At 38.3% G+C, this 17,488-nt stretch overlaps 1 long non-coding RNA gene across 2 annotated transcripts in view; it reads left to right on the top strand.

The window, feature by feature from the left end:
* The window catches only part of LOC131186977 (uncharacterized), a 28,647-nt gene extending 14,184 nt beyond the window's left edge, over positions 1-14,463 (top strand). The window contains exons 3-4 of one of the 2 annotated variants that reach the window (XR_009152465.1): positions 12,140-12,413; positions 13,814-14,463. This is a non-coding gene — a long non-coding RNA (uncharacterized LOC131186977). The remainder of the gene's footprint in view (positions 1-12,139; positions 12,414-13,813) is intronic. The other variant, XR_009152464.1, reaches the window with a different exon arrangement.
* The last annotated feature ends 3,025 nt before the right edge of the window (positions 14,464-17,488 follow it).

Genomic DNA, 17,488 nt, shown 5'->3' with positions numbered 1-17,488 from the left:
CTAAACTTGATTAGACTTACCTAGCGTGCCAAAAGTTTGCATTTATCTTGTGCTATTGCCTTGAGGTTTAGAATGCCTCCTCACATCCTTTCATACATGAACCTTAATTTGATGTAATAGAATAGATCATTTGCAGCATTTCAAACTTAAACTTAAAATATTATGGATCTGAGGATGAGAAATTCCACCCCCCTCAGAACATAGCATACTATTGCCATTTAGATGAGAAAGATTGCATGCCCAAATAATCCCAAAATGTATCTCAAATTTAAATCATTTGTCTGGTCAATTGATAAAACATGAAAAATTAGAAGGTAAGATGACTAATTTTACTGTTATATTGTATTTTTATCCCAGAAAGGCAGCTTTTTCTTCTTTTCAAATACCTTTCTGGATTAGATAAGTTACTATCTAATTATTATCTATTAGAACAGGTTACTAGGATAGTGGTTGACAAGATAACTTTGGAAATAGGTTGTTTTGTTTGTTAAAAGTTGCATGTTTTTATTTTACACCTCTACATTCTAAGGCATGTAAAACTGCTTAGAATTAGAAAACTTCCAATTTATTAATTTTAAGTTAGAATCCATAAGGTCTGAAGAGCGTTCCTGCAGAGAAAGGTGACTCAAAAGAAGCGTTCAACCTAGATGCAGCAATCAAGAAAGAAACAATACCCCAATCAAGGTTTACAAATTACCACATATAAAAAGCCAATAAACGTAACTTCCCCCATGCACTGATGTTTATTTATTTAATTTACATACCACCAATCTCACTATCTATATGTTATCTAATTGGGTGATGAGACATTTGCCATAGGAAAAACAATTTCCCAAAACATCAAGAACCCAACAATTTAAACCTGAGCTACATATCTTATCCACTGTTGGTCTTGATTGTGTTAGAATTCCTTCCTGTACAGTGAATCTGAAAGATAACAAGGGTTCTATACACATTTGCCTGGTTATAAGTTTAATTGAAAACAGTGGAAATTAAATCTCCGTTAATTTGTTCAATAAGATAAAGTTCTTTTAATTGCTGGGGGGATATGCCCCAAAAGAATATCTTAAGCAATTAGTAGAAGTACCTATTTATCTCTGAAAACATCTGAAACACCACCCTAAAATGGGCTATGGGCTCCACCAAACTCATGGATGCTGTGCACCTCTATCCTGAAGTATGGCTACATGGCCGCTGTTCCAGAGGTGGGTTTCAGTAGGTTCTGACCAGTTCCGGAGAACCGGTAGTGAACATTTTGAGTAGTTTGGAGAACCGGTAGTAAAAATTCTGACTGGCCCGCCCCCATCTATTCTCTGCCTCCCAAGTCCCAGCTGATAGGTAGGAAATGGGGATTTTGCAGGAACCTTCCCCTGGATTGGGGAGGGAATGGAGATTTTACAGTATCTTTTCCCTGCCACACCCACCAAGCCACTCCCACAGAACCGGTAGTATAAAAATGTAAAACCCACCACTGCACTGTTCCTATCCCGTAGATGCCCCTCAAAGCTTACTGTGTCACTCCTGGCCAGCTCCTAAGTTGCCATTTGTTTGAACATATGCTCAAATTAAACAGAGTGCTTTAAAACAGGATTTGATGGGAAAGGATGGAAGAGGTTAGGAATAGTTTACATAGGATGCTCATATTTCTGCTTCAATCATACCCAGTTAAATTGCAGAAGAGATCCATCTCTTGACCAAAACAAGACCATCCAATAGCCCAGGTAAGATGGGGAACCTTTGACTTCCACAGACTTTTCAATACCCAGCAGTTCCAAACTAGCCAGGCAATGAAGAATGATGCTGGAAACATTCAGTTTTCTAAAATGCTTTTCTATTAGCGTTTGTAAATTAACATATTGAATTCTGGGATGGGAGTTGTATCATTTACCAGCTCTGCCCACATTTGCATCAGAGCGTTGAAGTGTTGAAATCAGCCTAATTTGCATCTTACTAACACTTAGTTCATTATACATTATGCATTCAATAATTGTATTATTAGAGCCTAAAATTAAATACCAACCAAAGGAAAATATTTAACAGGTGTGATTGTGTGTGCGTGTTTTAAAGAAAGCTTGTGAGAATATGGGTGAAGACCTCAGCTTCAGCAGCTGCACTGCTACTTGAAATGAGCCAATGGGCTGCTGGATAACTGTTGGTATTTATTGCAAACCAGCAAAAGGCTCTGACTCATAAAAATGCAGATGATTTGATATTCAGAAGCCTTGAAGACTCATAAATCACCAGAGATTGGATTGCCAAAAATGCTGTCTTCCACAGATCGGTGAAAGATTCCTGCTTTCTAAATTATTTCCCTTTCCCTTCCTGCTGTTTCTAAATTATTACCCTTGTATTTTCCCATCAAGTAAATTAGGGGTAAAGTTCATAATATTCCATAGGAACAGAGTCAAGGGTTATCTAAACCATTATCCTGTTCCTATCAAATACAGCAGCAAGTCTTACTTAATGTCAGAATCAGAACTTGAAAAACCAATATAATCTCATTGTGAGGTATTATCCAAGATCAGCCAAATAATTTTGGCACCAAGTGGAAGAAATATTCTACAGCTATGCCTGTTCATCGTGGCTAGGTAATGTCAATAGAATCAATACAGACAAGTAACATTGACAATCTCTTTATAACAGCAAAATGATTTTTTTTTCATTTGAAGTAACATCAAAGCCAGAATTAAAAGCCATTATGGAGGTAGATCAGTCAGCAGGGTGACATGATTCACTTTAGACAGTATATTATGAAGTGCTGTATTATTATGGGAGAGGGAAAGATGTGGATTTTTTTTAAAGGTTCACTGTAGCTTTACAATAAAGTAAAAGTAGCTCATTTGGTTGTGATTCCTATCTGGTTTATCTCATATAAGACTAACATCAATGTCACAAGTATGAAAGTACAATTCGTCTTCACACCCCCGGTCTCCTTTTCAGCCTGAGAAACTAGGACGTGTCTTTTCTGAACCTCTTGCCCCATCCACTATCTAGCTGTGGACTATGCTATCTCTTTTCTGACTAGTCCCTTGGCAGCATCTTTTTGCCCTGCCTTCAAGGTCACATACCATTACAAAAGGTGAATCAGGTAAAAAGTAGGCATTAAATAATACTCAGAAATGAAAGAGGAAATGGGAGCCTAATAGCTGTGATGGCAAACCTATGGCACGTGTGCTATTGCCCCAGGCCAGCTCCACCGTTTCTGCGGGTGTGCCTCCCTCCGGCCAGCTGGTCTTCAGGTCTCTGCTGCGCATGCACAGTGTGTATATGTGTGTGTGTGTCCATACGGGGATGCACGTGTGCATGTGCAGGGATGCATGTGCACATACGTGTGGGATGCTCACATTGCATTTGGGGGGTTTGTGTGTGCCCCCCCATGCCCCATTTTGGGAAGGCCTCCTGCACCAAACTGGAAGCCAAAACAGGGTGCAAGGGCGCCATGTGAGGGCCCCCCATTTTGTGCCTGGAAAGCCGCCTGCATCAACCTGGAAGCCAAAACAGGGCGTGGGGGGTGGGTGCAGCATATGTGCAGGGGTGTGGGGCACATGCATTTTGGGGGTTTGGGCACTTTGGGCACTTGGCACCAAAAAGGTTAACCATCACTGGTCTGTGGCAATAGCATAGCAATAGCACTTAGGCTTCTATACCATCCCATAGTGCTTTACAGCACTCTTTGGGTTGTGTACAATGTCAGCATATTGTCCCCAACAATCTGGATCCTCATTTTACTGACTTCAGAAGGATGGAAGGCTAAGCCTGTCAGGATCAAATCTAGGTTATGGGCAAAGTTTGCCTGCAATACTGTGCCACCGGGGCTCTGTACTTCAACTCTGACCCATTCTTGTCCAAACTTTCAAAGGATATGTTCACTTAAGAAAAAATATGCACTTCTGGCATAGAAGAAATTCCCAATGTATTGAGTTGTATGGAACCATTGAAATGGCACTTTCTTAATGACTATGTTTTGATACATACTTGACTTATACTGCTATTCTAATGGTTATTGTGATATGAAATGCATCCTGTAACTAGGTGCTTTGGGTCTTGTTTGATAGCTAAAAATGAGTCACTAATCAAACAGACATATATTCTGCATATATATAATTAAGTGTGTTATATAGTTTGTTGATTGAGATATGTGTCTTCCAACATTAGAATGGCATTAGTGATTTGGACATTTAGGTCACTTTCTTTTGTCCTGTATAGCAATAGCAATAGCAATAGCAATAGCAATAGCAATAGCACTTAAACTTATATACGGCTTCACAGTGCTTTACAGCCTTCTCTAACTGGTTTAGAGTCAGCATATTGCCCCCAACAATCTGGATCCTCATTTTACCCACCTCGGAAGGATGGAAGGCTGAATCAACCTTGAGTACAGAATAGAAAAACTTTCTGCAGAAATCATCTGCATTTGAATCTGTTACTTTTAGAAAGCTCATTCCTTGTTCCAAGTTAAACTCCATGACCTATAGACCTAAGACATCTTGCCAAACAGCAATGGACTTTCTGCAAATCAAAGGTATCAGAGTACAGTGTATCATTGTACCATTTAGTAGCTCAACACCAAATATCTTAACCTGGATTGTACAACTTGGTCAACAGTCCTGCTCTGTTCCCTCAAGCCTCAACATTTGGGTTGATTAGTCTAGCAGTCTTTATTACAGTCTTCTGTAACATATTATACAGTTTTCCCATGTTATTATCACTAGAGCTCTCATATACAAACAGTTAGGAAAGTGCTGGGAAAAATGTGGAATTTTATTTGACGCATGACACAATTTTTATCTAGATGCATAACCGTATAGATATTCTGGTAATTCAATCAAAAGATAAATTATCTCTCCCCAAACCAATGGGGAATACTTGACCATCCTGCCCTAGTCTCCTTCCAGACTTGGCTGCCACATATGACTGTGCTAAATTCAAGCATATTCTTCCTATAATTGCAATGGAAATTTCTGATGTCTTGAGGAGGATCCACCACTCACATGCCCCACAATATAAAATCTTCATGTGGTTTGGTCAGTTGGATACAAAAAAAAAAAAAAAAAGGGGGGGGGGATACTCAGTTTCATAATTCTTTTGTGAGCACCCATGTAAGATTCCATACAAATCCTTGGTCAGAATAGACACTGCCTTCCTATCCTGATTTCTTTGCAAGAATATTTTCCACTCCTAGAGATGCTTTCTGTGGGGTTTGAGTGCAGAAATGTGGTTAATTCTTTGCTAAAATTAAAGTGAAGCATGAATTCTGAGAATTTGAGGAGCCTTTTATAATCCCAGAAAGCCTTTTCTTGTGTCTCAATCTCATTGCCATGCTAGCTTTTTTAAAAGCATGTAGTGCAAAAGTTGTCAAAGGATTGATTTGCCCCAAATGACAACAATTTAACAACCCTAATAAATATGAACCATGGGATTCTGTGTCAATGAACTTTTTTTTACTAGGTACAACTTTGTCCTAGTCTCCTCTTTATCAGCTTTCTTTCTTGTACTTCTGGCCTGTTAAATAATAATAATAAAAAAAACTCTTCTAGTCTTCAAAGCACTTTCTTTAGTGTGGAAAGTTATTCCTCATAACCTTTTGCCCATGATGAGAACGTTATTAATGAATCCTTACTACTAACTCATGGATGTCCCTTTAAATATTTTTCCATAGCTCTTTGAATATGCCTAGGGCCAATGAAACTCTGTAGGTGAACTATTGTGCTAATACAACACTTTGGGAATGTTGATGGTTATACTTCTTCTCAAACTCCATTTGTTGGAAAGCCTGAGTCTGGCCCAGTTTGATAAAATCCCATCCCCCACCCAATTTTGTTTCTGTCCATGGAATGGTGTACTTTTTGACTATCCGTGTTCACAGCAAATTCTTAGAACTTCAGCAGATAGTTTGGCATTTATTGCCATGATAGATTTCCAGACAGGAACTTGTCAACCAATGAGCTAAAGACATCATTTTAACTCTGGCATCTTACCAAAATCAATAGCAGACGCATGAAAGGGCAATCATGTCCACTGTGGGCGTCTGCCAATTGTGTTTTGAACTTCTATAATAAACTAGCCAATCTAGGGGAACAATTCCTTGCTTAGATTGGTTTCTATGTGTGCATTCTATATATGACACCCACATTTATCTTAATCATCTTCATGACCCAGAAATAGTTAATGTCAACTTTATAAGCATTTCTAAGATGCCCACACACTATATGCGATGCTTGGGTTCTCAGCCCCTTTTCAGATTTCTTTTTTTTATGGTCCATCTAATTATCTGTTATCAGCCCTGTAAATCATGCATTATTCATTAATTTCAAGGTGTAAATAGCTTCTGCTTTAATTACCATTGCATAAATTTCTCTCCTTCCCAGTGGCAAATAAATAAATAATGATAACAGATAAAGTTCACCAGCCTTTGGGCTGATTATTGATAAATGAACAATTGTTTTAATAATTCTTGCATCATTAAAAAAGGTGTTCTGAATTCTAAACCAATCCATACATTACTAGTGACATAAAATTGTCTCCCACCACTCCGAGGACTGGACAAAACCTATGTTCTTCTTTTCCACAACTTACATGATCAGGGAAAGATCTAAAATGGCTAGCATATGAAAAAGATTGAAGCCTAATTTCTAGGTTTCTTAATCATTTGACTTGAATGTCAGAATAAATGAGACACCATAGGATATAGGTTAAGCACCCAGCTGGAGAAATTGTGCCCTAGTACAACACTGAAAACAACATAGTGTTTCTCTCCCATGTTTGAATGTAAAGGCAGAAAGAAAGAAGCAGAAATGATTTAGTGGAATCTATAGATGCACTGTCCTAAATGAGAGTCTCACTTCTCTTTTACTGAGAAGCTTCTTGCTTAATTGGATTCCGCTGACCTAAAATAATTTAATTTATATAAGTAATTTATTGGAATTAACCCTTGACTATATTTTTGTGAGACTTTATGATGGCTTGTGCATATGAAGTCTTTCTTTTGTTCTGTCATACATCATATTCCCCATATGTATTTGTTCTAACTCTATATATGAATTGCGCAGACAATACATCATCAGGACCAATGGTGAAATCCAATTTTTTTTTACTACTGGTTCTATGGGCATGGCTTGGTGGATGGGGTGTGGCTTGGTAGGCATGGCTTGGTGGGTATGGCAGGGGAAGGATACTACAAAATCTCCATTCCCACCCCACTCCTGGGGAAAGGATATTGCAAAATCTCCATTCTGTGGCCAGCTAGAGGTGGCATTTGCTGGTTCTCCAAACTACTCAAAATTTCCGCTACCAGTTTTCTAGAACCTGTCAGAACCTGCTGGATTTCATCCCTGATCAGGACTAATAATTTGTCTACTATCCGAAAAAACTTTGGATTTCTGGACCATGGTCTATACTACCTCCAAGATGGGCTTTTGGCAAGGGATGGGTTGCACCTCACAAAGACTGGGAAGAATGTTTTTGGAAAATGACTAGCTCAACTTATCAGGAGGGCTTTAAACTAAAATTGAGGGGGGAGGGTGATCAGTCCATAGGATCTCCAGGACCTAATTCCAAACAAAAACCTCTAGAAAGGAAGGCAAATAACGAAGTAAGGAGGGATGGGAAGGAAGACAAATTCAAATACCAAATAGGAGACATAGGAAGCATACCCAGAGTCAGGCATAAATACCTCAAGTGCCTATATACAAATGCACAAAATCTGAGCATCAAACATATCTTTTTGTCAACCAACTAACAAACATATGTAGGAAGCACACTACAATAGTATGTGGGACTTCAATTACCCTGATATCAATTGGAAAAGTAATTCTGTACCAAGTGAAAAATCAAATAGGTTCCTAACCAACCTAGCTGACAACTTTGTTGACCAAAAGGTAGAGGAGGGAACCAGAGGGAGAGCCATACTGGACTTAATACTTACAAACAGAGAAGAACTGATAGAGGGAGTTGAAACTGCAGGAACCTTAGGTTTGACCATGTCAAACTAGAATTCAACATAACGCAAACACAAGCAGCAGATCAAAATGATACCAGAGTCCTAGATTTTAAAAGAGCTGATTTTAATAAACTCAGAACTTGGGAAAGATTCCTTGGATGAAAATCCTAAAGGGGAGAACAACTCAAGAGTCTTGGGAAACTCTGAAAAATACAATCATAAAAGTGCAATACCGCTGAGAAAGAAAAACAAGAAATCCAAGAAGAAACCAACATAGCTGCACAAAGATCTCTCTGACAAATAGAAAGACAAAAAGGACAAGTACAAAAAATGGAAAGAGGGACACATAACTAAGGCAGGATATCAGCAGACAGCCAGAATCTGCAAAGACTAAGTCAGGAAAGCAAAGGCTCAGAATGAACAAAGACTTGCAACAAAAGTCAAAGTTAACAAAGTTTCTTCCATGGCTTAGGACCCGGGTACTTACGAGACCACCTGCTGTTACCCTATGCCTCCCACCGACCCGTACGCTCTCACAGAAAGGGTCTCCTCAGGGTGCCGTCCGCCAAACAATGTCGGCTGGCGGCCCCCAATGTCAGCTGGCGGCCCCCAGGAGTAGGGCCTTCTCTGTGGGAGCATCGATGCTCTGGAATGAACTCCCCCCTGGCCTACGTCAAGTGCCTGATCTTCGGACCTTCCGTCGTGAGCTAAAAACATACTTATTTATTCAAGCGGGACTGGCATAATAGTTTGATTTTAAATTGGGGTTTTATTAATATTTTAAATATTTTAAATTTAAATTTTAATTATCAGCCGTTTTCGTAATTTTGCTATATTTTAATTCGTTTTTAACTGTACATATTCTGTATTTTATTTTTGGCTGTACACCGCCCTGAGTCCTTCAGGAGAAGGGCGGTATAAAAATTTAATAAATAAATAAATAAATATAAATAACAAGAAAAAAATCAAGGAAAAAGTCAGTCCACTAAAGAGAGAAGATGGCAAGGAAATAACAGGCAGCAGAGAGAAAGCAGAGCTGCTTTCTTTGCATCAGTCTTCACAGAAAAAGAAACTATAGCCCAACCTACCAGAAATATAACTGTAAAAAACAGACTGGAAATAAAAGTTAAAATAAGCAAAAAAATAGTAAGAGAACACCTGTCTGATCTTGATGAATTCAAATCACTAGGACCTGATGGATTACATCCCAGAGTTCTAAAGGAGCTGGTAGATGTCATCTCAGAACCATTGCACCACATCTTTCAAAAATCCTGGAACACCTGTGGAACTAAAAGAGGACTGGAAAAGAGCTGATGTGGTTCCCATCTTTAAAATAGGGGGGGGGAAAACCAGACCCAGGAAACTACAGACCAATCAGCCTAACACACCAATACCCAGGAAGAGACTGGAAAAGATAATTAAAAAAAACAGATCTGCCAACACCTAGAAACGAGTAAAGTAATACCTAGCAGTCAGCACAGGTTTGTTAAAAACAGATCATGCCAAGCCAATCTTATTTCATTCTTCAACATAGTGACTAAATTAGTAGACCAGCGAAATACTGTGGACATAATATACTTAGACTTCAGCAAGGCATTCAACAAAGTAGACCACAACCTACTTCTTTGTAAGCTAGAAAAAAGTGGGATAGATAGCTTCACCACCAGATGGATTCACAGCTGGCTGACAAACCATACTCAATGAGTAATACTTAATGGGTCTAAGTCTACATGGAGAGAAGTAAGCAGTGGGGTGCCACAAGGTTCTGCCTTAGTCCCAGTACTCTTCAATATCTTCATAAACAACTTAGATGAGGGAATAGAAGGGGAACTCACCAAATTTGCAGATAATACTAAGCTGGCAGGAATAGCTAACATCCTAGAACTTGAGCACTGGGCCCTATCTAACAAAATGAAATTCAATGTAGAGAAAAGTAAACTCTTACAATTAGGTAAGAAAAACCAAAAGCACACATATAAACTGGGGGAAACCAGTCTTAATAGCAGTGACTGTGAGAGGGATCTTGGAGTTTTAGTGGACAATCATCTAAATATGAACCAGCAGTGTGCAGCGGCAGCTTAAAAAAAGCCAATGCAATCCTAAATTGCATTAACAGAAGGATACAATCAAGATCCAGTGAGATACTAATACCACTCTATAAAGCCTTCGTAAGACCACACCTAGAGTACTGCATCCAGTTTTGGTCACCACACTATAAAAAAGATGTTGAGACTCTAGAAAAAGTGCAGAGGAGAGCAACCAGGATGCTTAGGGGACTGGAGACTAAAACATATGAAGAATGGTTATATGAACTGGGCATGGCTAGTCTAGTGAAGAGAAGGACCAGGGGAGACATGATAGCCATCTTCCAATACTTGAGGGGCTGCTACAGAGAGGAAGGGATCAAGCTGTTTTCCAAAGCACCTGAAGGCCATACAAGGAATAATGGATGGAAACTGACCAAGGAGAGATTCAACCTAGAAATGAGGAGGAACTTTCTGACAGTGAGAATAATCAACCAATGGAACAGCTTGCCTTTGGAAGTGGTGGAAGCTTCATCACTTGAGACTTTCAAGAAAAGATTGGTCTGCCATTTGTCAGAAATGGTGTAGGGTCTCCTGCCTGAGGAGGTGTTGGACTAGATAATCTATAAGGTCCTTTCCAACTCTGTTAATCCATTTTTTTCTGTTTTCCAATTGCATTTGATTGTGGAACTGCCCAATGGTGTCTTTGGTGTGGGATAAAAAGGTCTAGACAGGGGTCATGGCAGCATATTCAAAGACCCACCCTTTTGTATGTGCAGATCACGTTGGTGTATGCACAAAAAGGGTGGAGCTACAAAGGCAGTGGTATAATCCCCATCATGACTTGTAGACCTTGTTACCCCTGCCCCTGGTTTGCAGTGGGGACAGATAATTGGGAAATGATTGGGAAATAATTGCTCAGTCAGGTGATCAAACTCTTCACCTAGCCAATGGGAGAAAAGCCAAACCACATATTAGCACCTAGAAATGTCATAATATCATGGTTCAGGAATGAAAACCAAGAAGAACTGATGATCTGTTCTAGAAAGCCAACATAGCCCATCTTGTGATAGGGCAGATATTTGGCTGTCTTTGTCAAAAATGGAAGCTTAGAAATGCAACCAGAATTAAACTGTCTGCAAACTGGAATGATCGATTTCAAGTCTTTGGAAATATATCAGAGACAGGCAGTGATATAAATGTACTAAATGATTTTTTTAAAAAAGCCCCCTCCCCCCAAAAAAGTCTAAAGTATCCCATAATATGAAGTTGAAGAGATTGTCCAATAGAACCATACAGATGAAAAGTAGAAACAGTAAAAGACGGTTGACTGAATATTCTCCTGAAAACAGATTGACTATATACTCTGAAGGTACAAAAGAACACATCCTTATATTATTACCATTGTATTGTTTTACTCTACAAGATATTGTAAAGTTTGCTAATCCATACACCATGCATGAAGTGCTGCCTTATGATCATTTTTAGGCAAATTCTTAGACTTCCAGAGGATTGTGTAGACTTGGCTTTTTGCCCAGGCTTTTGGCTATGATAAAAGTGAACCCAGCAACTGGAAGAATATGCAGAATTTATATGATGCTGTGGCCTTGTGATTAGGATATTTGGTGTTCTTGTTCATTTTGGACTATTTTATTCATTCTGTTTGTTTTTGTTTAATATTAAGTGTGAGTTGCCTTACCTTGCATAAGATAGGTGATCATATAGGTAATTGCTAAAGATATTCTAGAAACTATTCAGAATAGTAGACATACAATACAATATTATTCCATTTTATAAGACAGAAAAAAACATGAATGACTCGTATCCTTGTACTGAGTGAGTAGAACTGGCAACTTTCTGACAGCAGCTGAAATCTTTATTCAGTCTTAGGATTGGCAAAGTTTCATCTCATTTCAGATATTTGGCACAGTGTCTCTTTTATATGTCGTCTGATGCTGCCAACGTTTTTATAAGTTATTTCTTTTGGCACTTACTTCTGTTTGCAACTTCACAGGGTTGTAACTAGGCAAAAGTGGTTACTTCTTCAAAGGTAGAAATAACAAATATGTATAGTTATGAAATGTAGAAAATTTCCTTATCCTGCACCTTTTAAATATACATATTGTATGTATTTGGTGGTAACGTTTAATTACATTCCTTTGTTATATTATTTCAGATTTCTACAGTATACAGCTGGCAAGCTAATGTGAGAGAGCATGTGAGAAGCATAGACGTCTGTAGAAGTGATGTCACAAAGCATATCGAAAAGGGGTGGAGCTTATGTCACAACACTGCAACGATGCTATTGTTATTCTGCTCTTTGCCACTCTCCTCCAGGATGTCGCTAGTGAGAAGTAACGGATTCCCCTGTGCAGCTTTGTCTAACTGACTAGGGGCAGTGCTCTTCTTCGTTTCTTAGCAGAGGGAGAGACGCAGGAACCTGAAACTTGGTACATTTCTCAGAAATAGGGGATTAACTACAACTGACAAATTCAGGTTTATTGTTATGGAATGCAGTGGATCCTCATATACTTTTGCTTCAGGAAGCTCAGGATAATGTCATGCAGTTTCTCATTTATGCCTCAAAAAGTTTAGGATCAATTAACTTTAACAGTACAATTCTAAGTCATGCAAGCCCTTTCTTAATACCCACTCCATTTTTTCCTTCCAGAGGCATCATGGGGCCTTTAAAATCACAGCCAACAATGCACAATATAATGCTCCATGCCTAACCCTTTGAGAGTTGATCCAGGAATCAGTGGGATCTGCCTTTCATCTAAATGGGGTCAATTAAATGCAAACTGCCAGTGATGCTTTTTGCACCATTAAACCTTCTAGAAAACTTATTTGTTACTTCTCTCTTAGAGACATTTTCAGCCGGATAGATGTACAGCCAAAGTAGGTTACCTGATGTTCATGCATGGAAGACACATGTCCAGATGATCATATATGTGTACGCACACACACAATTTACATTAAGTATAATGTGTGTATATGTATGCATGTGTATACACATACCACATAAGTTTATTATTGTTAGAGTCTCTCTTAGGGAATTAGGGTGGAGCTGTTGGCAACCCCACCAAAATAATGAAGTTTTTCCCCCCGAATCCATAGACTTTAGTGCTGATATTAACAATTGTGTCTCTCTCTTTCTATATAAACTCTGCAATCCCAGAAGATAAAGTATCACAGGCTTTCTATTTAAGTTTTAACAGTCCACTCAGGAGAAGAATGTCTGAAGAAGGCTTCAAAAAACAACAAATATGTGTCTTTGTGTTTGTGCGATTTGATGGGGAGGGAAAGAAATATGAATGAAATGCTTGTTCTGGAAAAAGTCTTGCCACAGTTTTTTTGTGGGGAAAATACTTCTTTTTTTCCAGAGGGAGAATGGAGAAAGTAATTACTCCTGCTTCCTTTCTGGTAAGCACCATTTTGATAGGATGGCCTTAGTGACAATAATGAGGATACTTCCTCTTCTTGGCCCAGTTTCTTTTTTATTATGTAATCATCATCATCATCATCATCATCACCATCCAAACTGCCAACTTTGCAACAACAAAGCTGAAACTGTTTCACATTTAATATGTGAGTGCAGCAAAATCGCACAAACTAATTACAAAGCTAGACACGACCTAGTTGCTAAATTAATCCACTGGTCATTACATAAAAAATATGACTTACCTGTAACCAAAAAGTCATGGGAACATAAAGTGGAAAAAGTTAATGAAAATGAGAAGGTGAAGATCTTGTGGGACTTTAGAATACAGACAGATTGTCATTTGGAACACAATATGCCAGATATCACAGTTGTCGAAAACCAAAATGTACAATTTTATTGAAATTGCAGGACCAGGAGATGCCAGAGTTGAAGAAAAAGAACTGGAAAAAATCATGAAATACCACGACCTGGCCATCGAAACTACACGGCTATGGATGAAACATGTAACAGTGATACCCATTGTCATCGGGGCACTTGGTATCATGTCCAAAAATTTTATAAGATACATCAACAAATTGCAGCTTCCTGCAATAACACCAGCGGAACTGCAAAAAACTGTGCTACTTGGAACATCGTACATCTTAAGGAGGTGCTTGGCTGATATCTAGGACACCGGCAGCAACCCGAATCAACCATTAGCACCAGTCAATGGTATTTGTGATGCATTTTTGAATGTTCAGTTGACTGAGTTTCATGTTTCATGAATAAAGTAAATAATAATAATAATAAAAAAACCTTTTAAACAATAAACTTACAGGACACAGAGAATCAGTATTATTATGGTTGCTTGCACAGTCAGCCAGATGTTGAGACTTGATTTGACATTTTTATCCACCCATTGAGTCCTTCCCAAAGAACTGAGATAGGCAGATCTTATTGTTAAAGGTATCATCACAGGATGTAAGTTGTTCCAAGTAAACCTGCCTTTTGCAATTGACCAATGGAGATTTTTGTAAATGCTGATGGTTTCAAATGTTCAAAGTCCCAGAGCACTTTATCTTCTTAATTTTCTACTACTTTATTTTGTAGTCTCACCAGTTTTTTTGCTTGCAGGCAATTTATATTTCTTGCACATGTTCAAATAAACTCGTGTTGCCACTTTGCCATGCCATAGTTTGTAGTCAGTCTGAGTGACTTTCTTACAGTCTCTTACTAGGTTGCTCACTAGATGGTCAGCTTCTTTGCAGAGATGGTATTTGCTATCTGTTGCTGCCTTTTTTGTGTGCATTTGTTCTTAAGGCTTGGTCTTATCCGCCAGACTCTTTCTTCAATTTTCCTGCTCTGAGCCATTGCCAGATCTTGTTGTTATCTGCTTTGCCTGCTATTTTTTATGTAGTGGCTATGTAATGCTTTTCCTTGTTATGTCTGTATTTTTGTTCTTCATTTGGTATTTCTTGTAAGCCAGTTTGGCCTCTCCAGTATTCAGCGAGCCTTCACGGTATGCTCACTTCAGTGCATCCTTATTCATTGCCTTTCAAGTATTTTTCCAATGCCCCTTTTTCTTCTTTGACTGTCTGGTGTACGTGCAAAATCCCATAATCACCTATTTTCTTTGGTAAGTAGAGTCTATCAACATTGCTGTGTGGTTGAAGGGCACAATTCATCATCATTATTTTTCTGGTCTACCTAGTCAGGGCTTTTAATTCTGCTTGAATCCAGTCCACTCTTCCAGCTGTGTATTAAGTGCTGAAATTGCCCAGTTGTTAATTGCCTTGATGGTATTTCTTCACTGAATGTGGACTTTCATATTTTCTTCACTTTATGTATTCATTTCTAACCTTCTTGACTAGTGTGCCTTATGTTATCATCTTGAAGGATGCCCAGGTATGATTGATGTTATTTCTACAGGGCATCTTGAATCCTTCAGTTTTCACTATTTTTCTCCTGTTGTTGTTGTTGATGATGATGAGGAGTGCACATTTGTGCAGTCCAAACTCCACTGCAATATCTTGGTTGTATATAAGGATAGTATCAATTCTATTTCAGATGGTGTTTTTCCATACAACTTCAGATTGTCAATGTAAAGGAGAAAGGATAGCCTGTCAGACGTTTTGGAAGTTTGATTGCCATGGCCTGACTTGTTCAGTATTGTTAACAGAGGAATCAATGCAATGACAAACAATACTAGTGATAGTGAGTCTCCTTGAAAAATTTCTCTCTTGATATTGACCTCTTCTAGTCACCATTGACCAACAACTATATCTTCTTACAGTATGTGCCATTGATCTTTGCACAACGCTTATGATGTTTATACTGACTCCTGTTATTTCTAGGCACTTGATTATCCAATCATGTAGCAAGGAAGCAAGTGCCTTCTTGTAATCAATCCATGCTACATTTATATAGGTCTTTCTTCTCTTGAAGTTTTCCAAAATCATGTTGTCAATTAAGAGCTGATCTTTTATTCCTCTGGTGTTTGATCAGTTTTTCTTTTTTTGCTCAGGTGGAAAGAACTTGTCTTCAACTAGATGGTGTTGGACTGCATCAGCTACCACACCAGATAGCAATTAGAAATTTGTTGATAAGCATGTAATTCGCCCCTTTGTTGGATTTTCATTACCAAGTAGGTTTAACATGTGTTAACAAATCTTCAACTTCACCTCCTTGCAGGATGTTGTTAAATTGCTTGGCAATGAGTGTATGTAGATGGGTCAGATGTTTCAATCAGAAACCATACAGTTCATCACCTGATTCTGACTAATAATTGATTTTCCTTGCCCTTTTCTCCACCATTTCAGCTGCTTTTATGTTATTTCATTTTAGCTTATTTTTTATTCTTATTTACCACCTTTATTCAAGTTGCATTCTTTTATTTCTTCCAATTGTCCCAGAACTGCACTGTTTCTTCTTTGTCAGGTGCTGACTAGTTCACTGCAGTCTCTCCATCGATGGATTGGTAGAAACTTTCTGATTTGACTGACATTGGAGATTCTACCAATAGTGTGCTTTATATCTGCAAATGATCTTGGCTATAGTTGTTATTTGCTGCTTTATTATGTCCAGTATTTCCTTAATCTTTCTTATTTTTTTGTGATATTTTTATCAGCTATTCTTGTTCGTTAGCTTCTTTTCTTTCATCTTTTCTAACTTACTTGCATCTGATCTTAACCTGCTAATCTTATTTTCTAATCTGATCTTCCATTTTGGTGGTGCGCTGTTTGGCTTCTTATCTTGTTTGTTGATTGCATACAAAATATTCAGTTATAACTGCAGCTGTGGTTTATATTAGTTGGTTTGTTTCTTGTGGTGAAGTGGTGTGTATATTCTATATTACAGTACTGGCATCTTTTAATACATGTGCTAGCTGTTTGTTTGAAACATGTTTCTATTCTTGTTGCTATCTTCTTTGCTGTTTTTTTAATGCACTGGCAATGTAATACTTTGCCTTGTCATCTATCTCTTCTACTCTTCATTTCAATGTGGCCTCTCAAGTACTCAGAAAGCTTTATTATTATTATTGTTGTTGTTGTTTTGTTGTTGTTGTTGTTGTTGTTATTTTTGGAGGGTTTTGAGTGAACAGTAGTAAAGACAAAAAAATAATAATCAAGGGTGAAAGGAGACCATGAGAAAAATGAAACATTGGATCTTTCCCTATTACTGATTAAAATAATATCCATTGTTCTATCCTGGAGGTAGCAAAAAATTACACCAGAATGAAATGTACTGTCTCAGTTGGAAATACCTGTTCTGCTTCTGTTTTGTTCCAGTCACTACCAGTCATCTGACTTGCTTCCAAGTTATGGTGGGACAAAGCTTTTTAAGAGATATTTTACATCCCTCAATGCTACCCTTGGATTCAACCAGAATAAGGGAACAAATAATGTTACATAAACTTGCATATGGTTAAGAATACCTTAAGCATGTCTCATTCATGAACTGGTGACAAGAGGAAGAGTATATCATAGAGACATGGCAGGAAAATGTGGCAAAGTCATCTGGGACATAGTTATATGCAGGGGTGGGCTTCAAAAAGTTTTACTAAGGGGTTATCCGCCCAGTTGCTGGGTGGGCATGGCCATGGTA

Source organism: Ahaetulla prasina, chromosome 1, assembly GCF_028640845.1.
Source record: "Ahaetulla prasina isolate Xishuangbanna chromosome 1, ASM2864084v1, whole genome shotgun sequence".
Taxonomy (NCBI): Eukaryota; Metazoa; Chordata; class Lepidosauria; order Squamata; family Colubridae; genus Ahaetulla; species Ahaetulla prasina.
This window is presented reverse-complemented; position numbering and strand designations above follow the sequence as displayed.